Genomic DNA, 13,741 nt, shown 5'->3' with positions numbered 1-13,741 from the left:
TACAACAAGTTGGTGAATGAAATCACCAACTTCACTCAACAACCAGGAGAAACTCTATGTGCAGCTTGGACCAGATTCCAAGAACTGATCAGGAGGTGCCCCGCGTATGATCTGCCAGACGGAAAGAAGGTCAGAGTCTTCTATAATGGAATGACACCAGACTCCAGAATGATTGTCAATGGTGCAGCCGGTGGGACCATAGCAAAGAAGACAACAGCTCAAACTTTAGAGCTGATCGACTTCATGGCGAGGGCTGAGAACGTATCAATGGCAGTTCAACCAATTCAACCAGTTCAACCAAGAAGGGGAATTCTGCAATTGGGAAACAATGATGCATCGCTAGCAGAACAAAAGACCCTTTCTCAACAGATAGCCAGTTTGAATGCTAAGTTGGAAAAGATGCAACTTTCTACAGCTCAAGTTAACTCGTTTAACTGTGAGTATTGCAAAGGAGAGCATGAGACCAACGAATGCCCAACACTTGTAGGAGCTGATTCCTTTCAAGTTAATGGAGTCTGGTATGATCCAAGACCACAACAGAACTTCCAGAGAAACCAGAACAATGCTCCAGAAACAACTTCCAAAGGAGATTTCAAGGGGGAGGTTTAGATTACAAATCTGACCAATATTTACAACCTCCTCCAATTTCACAAACTCCAACATCTGAGCTAGAGAAAGCACTGATACAGTTGACAAAGGCAACTGAAGCGTTCATGAACGAGACCAGGGCTCATCATAAAAATCAAGATGCTTCAATCAGAAATCTGAAAACTCAAATTGGGCAGTTGCCGAGACAATTAGCTGAGAGAAGTCCTGGAACATTCCCCAGTGACACTATAATCAACCCAAGGGAGCACTGCAATGCCATCACTATTAAAAGCGAGGATCTAGAAAAAATGAAAGCTCCTACATGCAAGGATGAGCACACTCAATAAGGAAAGGAAGAAGCAAAAGAGCAATCTCCTGTAGTTCAGAAGAAGCAATGGAATTTCTCACGTTTTGAGAAACCTCCATATCCCATGGGGAGCAAGCAACATGAACAAAAGAAAGCAAATGTCTAAATGTTTAGATATTTTTAAGAAATTGAAAATTAACATTCCTTTTGTAGAAGCTCTGGAGAAAATGCCTTCGTATGCAAATTTCCTGAAGGAGACATTGTCTAAGAAGCAGAAGCTCACTGAGGATAAACCTGTTAAACTAACAGAGGAGTGCAGTGCAATCCTACAGAAAAACTTGCCTCCAAAGTTGAGGGATCCAGGGAGCTTCAATATCTCGGCAAGATGACCGTAGAGACAGTCTTATGCGATCTTGGTGCCAGCATAAATGTGATGCCCCTCACCCTGATGAAGAAGCAGGGAATTGATGAAGTCAAGCCAACGAGGATGAATGTTCAACTGGATGACCGCTCAACAAAGCAAGCACATGGTATTGTGGAAGATGTGCTCGTCAAGGTAAACAAATTTCTAATTCCTGTTGATTTTGTTATTCTTGACATTGATGAAGATGCCAATATGCCTATTATCTTCGGGAGGCCATTCTTAGCAACCTCAGGAGCGCTAATCGATGTACCTAAGGGTGAGTTAATAATGCGCGTGAATGGAGAGCAAACAACATTCAAGGTACTTAAGTGTGAAGCTCCATTGCCTGCATCTCAACCTAAAAACTAAGTTAACTACATTGCGGAGTAAAAGGTTGAGGAAAGGAACAAGAAGGAAGTCCATCAGCGGCATGAGGAAAGCAAGCCAAAGGTTAAGATGGAAAAGCCCAAGAGCAAGGAAGAACATGTGAAACCTAAGCTTACATTTTTTGAGAAATCTCTTCCTCACCCACGTGCGTATGATCCTGGAAGGACACAATACTGGATCAAGAAGACTGGGTCATCAATGGTAGCATGCTTCCAACCACCGTAATCACAGGGGGTATGTGAAGCTCGTGACGTTAAACAAGCGCTAATTGAGAGGCAACCCAATAGTCGTTTTTCTATTTTTATTTTATTTATTATATTTTCTTAGGTTGGTTTAATTTTAACAAGTCAAGTAAGTGGTGAATTAGTGACCATATGAAAAAGTCTAAATCTGGGAATTGGCGCTAGTAGCGCCAGAAAATAAAAAAGAGACAGAAACTCCGTGCTCACAACGTGGAGTTGGCACTAACAGCGCCAAAAATTTATGATTACCCATGCTAACAGCGCGATATCAGCGCTTCCAGCGCCATTATTTCCAAAAAAAATTAGTGAGCTCCGCGCTCACAGCTTGAACTCCACGCTGTCGGTGCCAGTGTCTTCACCATTTACCTTGACTTTAATATTTTTCTTTATTTTGTTATTTTGAGATTATGGTTTGATTATGTCTCCTTTTGCATATTGAGTCTTATGATTATTTCTTTTGACGTTTAACAAGTGTGTGTGTTCCACCTGCGCAGAAGTAGCTTCTCTCACTAGTTTACTTTATTGCTGAGGACAACAATATTCTAAATCTGGGAATTGGGCGCATACCATATGCGATAACTGCCAACTGAAGAATTGCACAACATAGACGTCTAAGAGAAAAAATTTCCGTAAAAGGGGAGATACTTTAACCTTTTGTTTATTAATTTATGCTATTTTCAATTCAAGTATTTTTATTCAATTTTTCAATTTTTTTAGAAAAATTAAAAAAAAAACATAGTGAATTCCTGAACAAGCGTTCCTAGATTTTACAAAGCCTACTCAGTAAGTAATTAGATTGAATTATAAGAAGCATGATATCTGTGGAGCATTTAATTGTTTTTATAATCTGAGAATGATGACTGCTCGTTTGTATAACTGTTTTGTGAAAATTCTTAGATAATGCTTGATGTGAAATTTTGAAATTAGATTCTAGTTTGAATTATAACTGTGAGGATTTGAACCTAAATAGAAATATTTTTCAGAGAGGTCTCACTGTAGTAGTTTTCTAGAACTTGAATTGTTTCTCTGGCTTGCATGCATTGTTGACATGATAAAGGCATGTTTATTCTTGTTAACTTAGATCCAAATAGCCTACCTAGAAGAATTTTTCCATTGTTAAGCCCTTTTGAGCCTTAGACCAATTTATTCAAAAACCTGATGAAAGTTACTTAACCATTTCTCCATTGATACACCTTGAAAGAGATTGAAATGCTGATCAAAAGAAAAAGTCAAGGTACTTCTCAAAAGAAAAGTTAAGTAAGTTGAAAAAGGAAACAGAAGAATGGTCTGCAAACATGCAGCTCAAAAGAGAAAAGAAAGAAAACATCTGCAAACAAGGAAAGAAAAGAAAAAGGTAGTGAAAAAGGAAAAAGAATCCCAAATTGATGAAATGTGGCAGAATTAAAAGACTGAGAAGGAAGTAATGTCAAAAATCTCAGGATTTCAGTCTCTCAAATTAATCAGCCTCTGACCAAAAGATTCTTACCCCCAAACCAGGCCAAGTTATAACCTATCAAAGAGCTTTTGATCAGTCTATGCATGTCAAATGGGTTCCTCAATCTTAGGAATTGAGAATATGTTCAAGCTTATGGAATTACTGTTACACTGATGGAATGAGTGTGAAACCCTCAAACACTATAGTGATGAGAGTATATTTATCTGGTGAGGAATATTCAAGTTAGGATATGAATTCTTGATACAACTGAAAAGCATTGTTTGAAGTTTTTAATAGGGAGTTATACATACATAGCAGTCTAATTTCTTAAGATGTTCATGTTCCATGTTTTTCTTCACAGAGTTAATCTTTGCTTCTGACTTTAATCTATTACATTGCTGAGGACAATAACGTTCAAATCTGGGAATTGTTTGATATGCCTCCAGCATATGTGTGAATCTAAGTCAAAAAGAGAAAAAATCTTGATTAATCCTGGATAAAAAAGGCAGTAATTACTGTTAATTTGATAAATCTCAATCAGAGATCGTACAATTGATTTTCTTCTGATTTTGTAGGAAAAGGACAATAAGGAGCCAAAATTTGGAAGTACAAAATCGAAGTTCCCCGCTATTAGCGCGGAACCGCGCTAGTAGTGCCAGAAGAAAATTACATCCAAAGACATCCTTTTCGTAAATTACTCCATTTTCTCTTTCCTCCCATCTAAGGGTGGGTATAATTCGATTCAAATCGATTTTTTTTGGCTGAATCAAAAGGAACTGCTTTAAATAGATTCGGTTCAAAGATTCAAAGACCGTTTATTTTTTGGTTTAAATAGATTCTCTCGCGTGCGTTTATTTTTTCCAAACTTGTTTGGAACCGGCTTATGATCTTCAAAATCAGTTTATGATTTATAGCTGCTTCCGAACCAGTTTAAAATTGCTAGGATATGTAAATCAGTTCTACATCAATTTTAAACAGGTTGTGACGGTTTGAGTTAAAACAAATCAATTCAATTCTTCTAATTTTTCAAACCAGCTTTATTTTATTTTTAAACCGTTTTATAAAACTAATCCAATTCTCAAAATTAGTTTAGAAAAATTGACTTCAATTCGATTTAATTCAGTTGACTTGCATAGCGCTACTCCTATCTCTCAACCGAACTTTCAATAGCAATTTGATCGGGGGAAAATCCCTCTCATTAAAAGTCAGCGATGCTGCTTGTTTGATAGGCGGTGGCTGGTGGCATACTGGCTAGTTTTGTGAATTTTTCTTAAAATGCATTAAAAAACATAAATACTAGAATGCAAAGAAAACTCGAAAAAATCATCTTATCAGGATACAGCTTGCCAAAGATTGGAATGTTAAGATCTTGCACATTCCCCGTGAGGGTAATGGTGTGGCAGACTCGCTGGCTGCGTATGCTAGCAATTTATCTTACCCTATCCAATTGTTTGATGATCCTCCGTCTGGTTGTTTGCACTGTCTGCTGAGTGACCAAATGAGAGTTCACTGGCCTAGGCTTGTGCCTACTGCCTAGTGTATTTTAGTTTTGTTGTTTTGTCTTTTACTTTCCCTTTGTTTCCAAAAAAAAAAATCATCGCCAACCATTCAAAAAAATAAAAAATTTATCTGAATGAGATGGGTAGGGATGTGTATGGATCGAACCGAACCGAATTTTTTGAAAAATCGAAACGAATTTTTTAAAAAATCGAAACGAATTGGTTTAAATGGTTTGGTTCGAATATGGTTCGATTCGGTTCAAAACTGGTTCGGTTCGGTTGGAAACGGTTCGGTTCGGTTCGGAACCGGTTCTGATCGACCCTATTTTGAAAAGAAAAAAATTTAAAATTTAAAAAATAAAGTTATAAAAATTAATTTGGTTCGGTTCGGAAACGGTTCGGTTCGGTTCGGTTCTTAAACTGGTTTTAAAAATCGGTTCGATTAATGATCTGATTCTTTAAAAACCGGTTCGGTTCATGAACTAATTTTTAAAAATCAGTTAGTTTAAGGGCGATTCGGTCTGATTCATGATTCAGTTCAGTTTTTTAGTTATTTTGCACACCTTAAGGACCCAACTACAAAGACATATCCGCAATTTATAATGCTTAGCTACCCAATTAGTCGTTGGCATTTCTATTTATCCCCACCACTCGCCCACCAAGATATTGTCAGCGTCACCAGCAGAATAAGCACGTGCAATTTTGAATAAAAAAATGTATAGCTTAAATATCTTATTCTATTATGCAATGCAATCGTAATTAAATCTTTGACAAATAATATTTTATTTCTCTTACATGAAATCTACAAGATAAAATTTATCTTAAACTTTACTTGATCTTATATTTTTCTCTCTCTTCATGATATCTTCTCCAATCATCATGCAATTTTCAATTATCTTGAATACTAATTCAAATCAGAATAAATATTATTCTAAAATCTCAAATAATCAGTTAATTAATAATTTCAAGACAATAAAATATTATCAATTAAATTAACATTAAATTGATTGTAATCATCAAAACATATTTTAAATCAATTAAACAATTAGGGTATAACAAATATCCAACATTATCCACCCTTCGTTCCCAGTGAGTTCTCGTGTGAGGGGGCGTGTTAGAAAAATATATAAATTATTTATGAGCCTTCATTCAATAACTTAAGCTTTTTGCTTGAATTGGTTCTTGACACTCCTGTTAGAGTACCTAACCCATTTACATTCCTACTTCAAAGTATATGTTATAAATGGAAGGCATATGCGCATAAGTGCCTGTTTGGATCATTTGTTTTTTTTAAGCTAGAAGCTATTTATAAGTAAAAGTTAGACTAAGTGCCTGTTTGGATCCTCTCTTTTTTAAGTTAGAAGCTACTTATAAGCATAAACTAGGCCAAACAGGTTTTGGGAAAAGCTCTTATAACAAAAAACTCTTTTTTTATAATGAAGAAAAAAGCTGAAAACTAAAAGCTCCTAGGAGGAGCTTTTTTTTAAGCTCTTATCTGTTTTTCTTGAATTGTGTTTTTTTTTTTAAATTAAGAGTGATAAAGATAGAGAGAGATAATTTTCTTGAAATATGTGCTTTTAAGTAATTTTTAAGCTAAAACTTTTATGTAATTTCCAAACAGCTTTTAGCTTCTTTTTTTAAGCTCTGTTTTTTAGCTTTAGCTTTTAAGAAGCTTCTAGCTTAAAAATAAGAAGATCCAAACAGGCTCTAAAAGATTTTGAAAAAAGATCTTATAATGAAAAGCTCTTTTTTTATAATAAAAAAAAGTTCAAAGCCAAAAGCTCTTATAAGGAACTACTAGAAAATTCACAATCAGCAAGGGAAAAATTCCCTTGCAAAACAGCCAAATTCCCTTGCAAAAACTGTCTGCGACGGAATTTGCGAGGGAACACCCTCCCCCGCTAAAACCCTCGTCGCAAATAGATTTGCAAGGGAAATTTGTCATATGACAATTCCCTCGCAAATTGCTACGGAAAAATTCCCTTGCAAAAAAAGTAAATTTCCCTCGCAAACAATAGACCTATCTACAATGTTCTTCCGTCGCAGATTGCGACAGAAATTTCGAGTATAATTTCCCTCGCAAATTTCCGTAGCAGAAGTTGCAAGGGAACATTTTGATTTTCCCTCGCAAAATACTACGAAGTTTGCAAGGGAATTTTTTGAGTTTCCCTCGCAAAATGCTACGAGTTTTGCAAGGGAACATTTTGAGTTTCCCTCGCAAAATGCTACGAATTTTGCAAGGGAACATTTTGATTTTCCCTCGCAAAAGGCTACGAATTTTGCAAGGGAATTTTGAAAATTTCCACCACGAATTCTGGAATTAAAATAAAAAAATGTATTAAACTTTTGTTAATTTCCCTGTAAACAACAAGGATTCCAAATGAACATAAAATACATAAATTGAGCAAGAGAAATCCAAGAAAATACTGGATAAACAATTAAATTAAAATTAAATAGTATATCAACAAAAGTGAACAACAACAACTATCAAATCTACAACTAAAATGTCTTTAAAGTTGTAAAAAAAATAAAACATACAAAAAATATCTGATATATCTGAAGTCCTAAAAGAAGTAAAACATACAAACAACTAGTATGCCTCTAAAGTCCTAGCAAAGTCGTCATCATCATCAGGGTCATCATCCGGCGCCGGTCCCTTCGACTTGTTGCAGTTGGCTTCCTTGTCCTGCATTAAAAGTCGGAGTTGTTCCTGCATTTGTTTCATAATGTCAGCTTGCTGCTTCATAAAGTCCGCTTGCTGAGTTAGCTGCTCTGTCGTAGCATGTAATTGCTCCTTCGTAACATGCAATTGCTCCTGAATCTGGGAGTGAGACACCTTCATCCTTTTAAGCTCATCTGCAAATACATTATTATAAAACAGTAAGTTAAATGTTTAAAATAAAATATTAATAGAATAGAGATTGAAAACATAAAAGAATTAACTATGCATTGAGTTTACCTGCAGAAACACTGTCAACCTGGGTAGAGCTTACTAGGCTTCAGTCGGCTAGCATATTGGATGAACGTTTCCAAACCCTCCAAGAATGTTCAAGTTAGTTGTCTTCTATCAGTTAGACAATTGTACATCCAACTCCTATCATGATCGTCTTCCATACTCCTGATTCTATAGTAAGTGTGGAATTCAAATACCAACAAACATCGAGTAATTGCCACATATATGATGCAACTTACTGCAGTAAGTGGCAAACAAACACAAGCATTCAACAACTCCAGCAAGCAACCAGAGAATGGGGGTAGTAAACCAGAAAATGGGGACATGCATTTAGGGGGAGCAAACAAAGAATGGGAAAGTACACAAGATAAGGGGGACATACTATGCAAATGGGGCATTACATATATGCAGCTATGTCATCACAATACAAGCATGCAATTATTTTTCATTCAAAATTTGTTACCTGAAAGACCTGAAGTAAAAAATCTCAGCGAACGGTCGATATAAATGTGCACAAGAGAATATCTGGCGAAATGTCTCCAACTGCGCCAAATAAGCCAACCATTTGTTATTAAAAGATAATATAGTATGTATATGAATAAATATAAGAATGATAATAGTTCAGCTGTCAAAAAGAAATTCTTATATTGAAATAATTAATTGAAAATAATTTAATCTTTATGAATTATAATTGATTTGATATGGTTAAGTTTAATTTGATTTAGAAACCTAAGCAATATATTACTTTGTAGTTTAAGCATATATCCTCATCTTTGTTTTATAGCTGTAAAAGCAGAACGTAAGCAACTACATAATCATGCTTATGGTCCAGAAAGTGAAAGTTTGAGGGTGGATAGATTCGATATGATGAAAAAAAGGGACCCTTTTGAAATGTGCATATGATGAAAAAAATAGGATAATTGTGATAGATGGAGACAGAATAATTGACATAGGAGGAGAAAAATACAAGAATGAGAGATTGATTTAGATGATATAACATTTTTCTCTTTCTTTTATTTCATTCAATCACATGTCTTTTTTTTTGGATAACAATCACATGTCTTTATAACATAAATAATACGATAAAACGTTAAGGATAATAAATAGTCATAATCTTAATTGATATCAATCTCAATCGATTGATATCAGCCTAATCTAATTGATTATATATAATCTTAATTGATATCAGTAACAATTAATTGATATGAGTTTAATCCTAATTGATTAAAATAAATATAATTGAATACAATAATGCAATAAATACAATAAATCTTAATTAATAGCAATTGTAATTAATTAGTATCGATTTAATAATAACTAAAATGGAATCATGAAGAATTGTTGTTACAAATAACCACTCTATATGTGCTATAGTTACATTTTAAGGAGGCACATTCCTGTACGAGCCGTTTCTTTCCTTTGGGGATGCACTTATTCAATGATTTGCCATCTTTTATATCTCCTAGTTTCATGGCTGATTGCAAGGGTGTGCAGTTTTATCGAATTGTAGTTAGTTCAACATTTATCCCTTGTATTTTATTTTATTTTGGTTAAAAAATGGAACTGTTTTTTTTTTTTTTTTGTTTTTTCTTCTCATCCTTAAAATTTCTAATTTTGAACTTAATATTCTTGTTTCTGTTTCGATTAACTGTTTACTTTTTGTTCTACCGGATAACACAAAGTTTGTTTAGTACAAACGGGTAACACAAAGTTTGTTAGGCAGTTATAGAATCTTCTGTAATGATGTCTAAAAAAATTGATTACCTACTGAAATTTTTTGCTATGGTATTCATCTAGATAAGGACACAGCTGATTCTGTTCCGATTTGTAGCATTTGAGGGTGGAAAGTTACTGCTCCTAGCAATTGGGGATGTCTTTTCCATGATTACAACAGTAACTAACAAATATAGTTCCTTCACTACACCCAATCAAACAAAGCCTAATTTTCCCCTTTGCGCGTAAGTTCTTATCCGTAGATGATACTATATTTTTATTACACTATATGTTAATTCCTTTCCTCAGCTTTTAGATCAGAGAACCAAACCAAAACCTACTTTTAATCCAATATGCTAAAGATAAATCTTGGTGAAATCGGTTAGAAATTGCAGCAAGCATGAGCACTAGCAAGTCCTCTTCAAATTAACTTGCTTTTGTTTAAGAGAATGCCACAGCAACACACCCAAAAATACTTTCCTTAGCAAGCAATAATTACAAACGCATAATTGTTCAGATTTTTCGAAATATTTTATCATTCATCAAACTATATTTCCTTCTCCAGCTACCTCTTATAGATTAACGAATAAGCTAATTAAGGAATAGAAACAAAAGCAAAGAAAATTACTAAACAGAGGTAGAAGCAGAAAAAGCACGAAATAACATATATATATATATATATATATGCAGAGAAAAAATGAAAACGAAGATCTATATATATATATATATAAACCCTAAAGTGAGAAAAAATAAATAAAATAAAAAGCAACAGATGAAAACAAGGGTAGCAGTGGGACTCAGAACTTACTTCAAATTACTTCAAAGCTTGCAGCGTTCAGCCGACAACTTAGATGATGAAATGCCTTGAGGTTTTCTATACTTCAGAATAAAATTCAAGTAAATGCCTTCAAAAGAAAATTGCAATCAGAAATTCTAATTGTGCAAAACGCAAGCTACAATCTAACTTCAGAGTTTGATTTTTCCACAAGACCAAACACCAAAACAGATAGATATTCACCAAAAATCAAACAAGAACAAAAAAATCGCAGACAAAAATTGATAAAAGATTTTCTGATCGAAACCCCAATTCCCAATCAGAAAAGAAAAATTAACAACACACCCAGCTCCTGAAAAGAAAAGAAAAGAAATGCAACAAACCCAGGCGTTCCAGTGAATTTCATATATACCAAAGGCAAGACTCAAAGATCGACACCTCGAAAGGAAGAGAGAATACAAAAAGATCGAAGCAATGAAGGAAGCATGAAATCGGGATTTACCTCAGTAACAACTCCTGCCTTGAAATTTGAAAACCTAGCTCCCGCCATGAAAACCCAACTTCAGCCGTTAGATTGTCCAATAATGCAGAGTTAAAAGAGAGAGAGATCGGAGAAGAAAAGAGTTTAAGATAATGTGTTGATATATGAGGGTTGAAATTTCACCTTTTTGTACCTCTGGCAGGAATGCGTACCTCTGCTGGGACAAATCTTCTGAGAGCACGAACTGAACAAGCGAGAGAGAAGAAAACAGAACAAGCGAGAGCACTAAACCGTCGACCCACCCTAGCAATCTCTTCTCAACTTCCGTGACACTCTTCGCCTGAGCAATACCGTGAGAGTCTCAAAGAGGTGAGTGGGAGAGGAAAAATTGGAGGAAGGATGCAGTGAAAGTGAAAGTGAGAGCGAGAGCCAAAGGGAAAAAAAGAGAGGGATTTTTTAACCTAACACCTAAACAAAAAAAAATTTACACAATACCTAAACAAAAACAAATATTAAATTAAAAAATAAAATACATAGGATATAATATTAATAATACTCAAAAATAATAAGAATAAAGACTATAAAAAAGAATGTATATATATATATATATATATATATATTCAATAGAATATAAATATCAAAAATAGAAAATTAAATAATAAAAATTATTTTATTAATAAAATTCACAATTATAGTGAAATAGAAAAATACTAATATAATTAAATAAAAACGAACAATCATATTATTCTGTAGCAGAAATTAAAGAAAATATCATTTCATCATGTGAGTCTTACACTCACAATGGTTATAAGAAATCTTCAAACTTAACTACTTTCCCTCGCAAATGACTATGAAATTTCTAAATTTAAAAATTTCGCCAACTTTTTTTTTGGTAAACATAGGATTGTCAAAATTTAAAATTATATGTGTGTGTGTGAGGTTAATATTATTCATATTGTACAAGATAATTTGATCACATATACTGATATGAAAATATGGGGCCATATGAAGAGAAAATAGAAATTAAGAATATATTCATGTGTTTTCTGTTTCTGTTTCCTCCTCATCATATAAAGCAGTGTTTTAAAACCCCACCCCAGCCCCCCGGGTCGACCCGGGTCAACCTTGACCCCTTTCCTCTGAGGGTTGGAGTCACAAGTTGTACCCTAAACCAAACAATTAGATCGATTATGTTGATCCAACAGTTATATTTATTTTCATCTATGTATGGTTATGATTCCTCATATTCACATTAAATATAAGAAATCATAATCATACAAAGGTAAAAATAAATATAAAAGCCACCATTAGGTATGAATAATAATGAGTCAAGAATATGTCAAAAAAATCCCAGTACGATCAGATGGTAAATGAAGGAGATATCGAAGAATAATCAAAGATTGCTCTTTATTATCTTAAATTAGCATATTTTCTAAAATGGTTATCTCCCTCTTTTCTTTACTCGTGACTGATTTCCATACTCTCTTATCATCAAAATGCTACTTACACACATTCAAAGTTAGGGACCTCAAGACTAATTTTTTTACAAGGGGCTAAAGTGGGGACCATAGTCCTAGAATTGATCAAAGTTAGGGTTTAGGGTTTATGTTATTCACGCACGTTCAAAAGGCTGCTGAACATCTTGAATTTGGAACCCTAGCTTTCTTTATTGGGCTGGACTTGACTTTTAATTAAGTGGTTAAAGCCCAACTACAAAGACCAATGCCCTTTTTGGTAGCATCGATCAAAAGCATGTGTCACTTTTCATTTAATTTGTACAGTAATGACGACGAGGGTGGTTGGAACAGGAATCTTTCAGACATTTTTCTCTGCTTGTCACTATTGAACAATTTTTACACACACCTTAAATATCAACAGAGTCTTATCTTTCCTATGACTAGCTGATATAGGCACTGCTGTCACTACATGCACTCAATGTCTGCCATAAAGGATGCGATGACATATTTAATGATTTTTTCTCATACGCATGATGCGGCGACCAATTTATGCCCTTGTCCCTTTTAAATTTGATTTATATATTATTCTTGAATTTTGTGAGGGAATATATTCCCTCTTTCCCTCATAATTTGGGAGGGAATATATTCCCTCGCAATTTGCAAGGGAATTTGAGAGAGAATTTATTCCCTCGCAATTTGCGAGGGAATTTGTGAGGGAAATTGTGAATTTTCAGTTGCAATTTTCAGATCCTAAATTTTGCGAGGGAACTTCCGTCGCCAATTTTTTCCCTCGCTGTTTCCGTCACAGACTTATGATTCTTACGAGGGATTCGATTTCCCTTGCAAATTGCGAGGGAATTGCGACCGAACTGCAAGGGATTCTGCGACGGCAATGTAGTAACGGAAATCTTGCCTATTTTCCCTCGCAATTGTTTTTCCCTTGTAAATTCCGTCGCAGTTTGCTTTTGAATTGTGTTTTTTTTTTTTAATTAAGAGCTATAGAGTTAGAGAGAGAATTTTATTAAAATATGTGATTTTAAGCTAAAAAATTTATTTAATCACCAAACAACTTTTAGCTTTTTTTTTTAAACTTTTTTTTTAAATTTTAATTTATAAGTAGCTTTTAATTTAAAAAAGAGTATCTAAATATGCTCTAAATTATCTTTCGGATCCGGATACATTCAATTTTAAGATGTAACAGTTCTCTCCGACAAATGAAAAATTAACATATAACAATGAAATTAAAGAGTTGTAATTTTGGTTTTTTTAAAAAAGGAGTTGTAATTATTTTTGGAGAAAGCTGTGACTATACTTATTTGTTCAGAAAATAATAATGATAAGAAGAGATATATACTTCAAGACTCAGTTAGTGATCAGACAGAAAATGCCCACGAATTTTGTCTACGGCTCTACACGTCAAATCTCGGAATCAGAATGTGGCCACGATTCAAAGTCAAGTCATGAAATATTTGAAAAATCAACACGGGGGCAATCAAGTTAG

The 13,741-nt window shown here is 34.2% G+C and overlaps 1 long non-coding RNA gene across 2 annotated transcripts; it reads right to left on the bottom strand.

The window, feature by feature from the left end:
* Positions 1–7,292: 7,292 nt before the first annotated feature.
* Positions 7,293–11,204, bottom strand: LOC133295363 (uncharacterized). Of its 2 annotated transcripts, none has more exons than XR_009749324.1 (6): positions 10,967–11,204; positions 10,805–10,838; positions 10,336–10,432; positions 8,278–8,357; positions 7,821–7,985; positions 7,293–7,717 (listed from the first exon to the last, which is right to left on the bottom strand). It is a non-coding gene; the product is annotated as an uncharacterized LOC133295363 (long non-coding RNA). The 2 variants fall into 2 exon arrangements; XR_009749325.1 differs by having other exon boundaries at positions 7,821–7,979.
* Between the last annotated feature and the right edge of the window lie 2,537 nt (positions 11,205–13,741).

Source organism: Gastrolobium bilobum, unplaced genomic scaffold, assembly GCF_033153095.1.
Source record: "Gastrolobium bilobum isolate Gb01-03AN ecotype WA unplaced genomic scaffold, APGP_CSIRO_Gbil_v1 utg73190, whole genome shotgun sequence".
In the NCBI taxonomy this organism is placed as follows: Eukaryota; Viridiplantae; Streptophyta; class Magnoliopsida; order Fabales; family Fabaceae; genus Gastrolobium; species Gastrolobium bilobum.
Note: the sequence above shows the minus strand (reverse complement) of the source record. Positions and strands in the feature narration are given on the sequence as shown.